Here is an 877-nt window from a genome sequence, read left to right as displayed (position 1 = left end):
CAATCACTGACCTTATGCACTGATTCTCTTTCGTTCCATTAGCTAAGTGTTTTTGTTGCTTTTGATATACCTTTTGATAAGGATGGTGGATGGTGATAAGAAGTCCAGTGCTCTGAAACCTCTTATATGTCATCTAGTTTCATATGTAATACTTGTATAAATTCACGAATACGTATGTAGTAAAATAGAAAGAGATTACTCGTGAGAGAGAAAGATAAAAATCATGTTCATATAAATGATATCACATCTGTAATACTTTGTTCCGCACAGCACATTTTGTATTTTTGAATCATGTTTTGAATTAAAGTTATATTGCACTGGATCGTTCAGCATTTACGCTCAAGCACTGTGTTCTCACATTTTTTGCATACCAGTCTCCAGGCACTTGGCAAATCCCAGCAAAATGCTCCGTTATCCATTCCGCATGCTTTCCAACCTCCACGTTCTGTACATCCTCCCTGATCGATTAACATATGCTGCAGATATATTCCTTCCAGATATCCTGTACTTTTGCCCCTTCCAGTTGACGGACGAGGCCGTCAATAGTAATACCCTCCATCCTCTTGCAATTTTGGTCCGTAAAAGATACCTTCGTTGGATTCTCGCATATGTTTACCAGGGGGAGAAATATAAGAATGCGTGTTCAGTTAATGCTAATTCAGTTACCCTAGTTACATCCAGTTTTGGCTCCGAAAGAGTAATGAAAAGGCTAAAATAACGTAAGCTATTCCATTGGAGTTGCTCTGTTACGTGCCTATCGGGAAGCAACTTGCCTTATCTCTGATTGACATGACATATCAAACTCCTTATCTTTATTTGATTTGTGATTTTGTGTCCCTAAAGAACGAGAAAGGGGGAACTGCAAACAGCCACATAT

At 38.7% G+C, this 877-nt stretch overlaps 1 pseudogene; it reads right to left on the bottom strand.

Moving 5' to 3' along the window:
• The window catches only part of LOC119589388, a 16,353-nt pseudogene that overhangs the window by 662 nt on the left and 14,814 nt on the right, over positions 1-877 (bottom strand).

This window comes from Penaeus monodon, chromosome 25, assembly GCF_015228065.2.
Source record: "Penaeus monodon isolate SGIC_2016 chromosome 25, NSTDA_Pmon_1, whole genome shotgun sequence".
NCBI lineage: Eukaryota > Metazoa > Arthropoda > Malacostraca > Decapoda > Penaeidae > Penaeus > Penaeus monodon.
The sequence above is the reverse complement of the archived record's forward strand: the minus strand, read 5'-3'. Positions and strand labels throughout refer to the sequence as shown.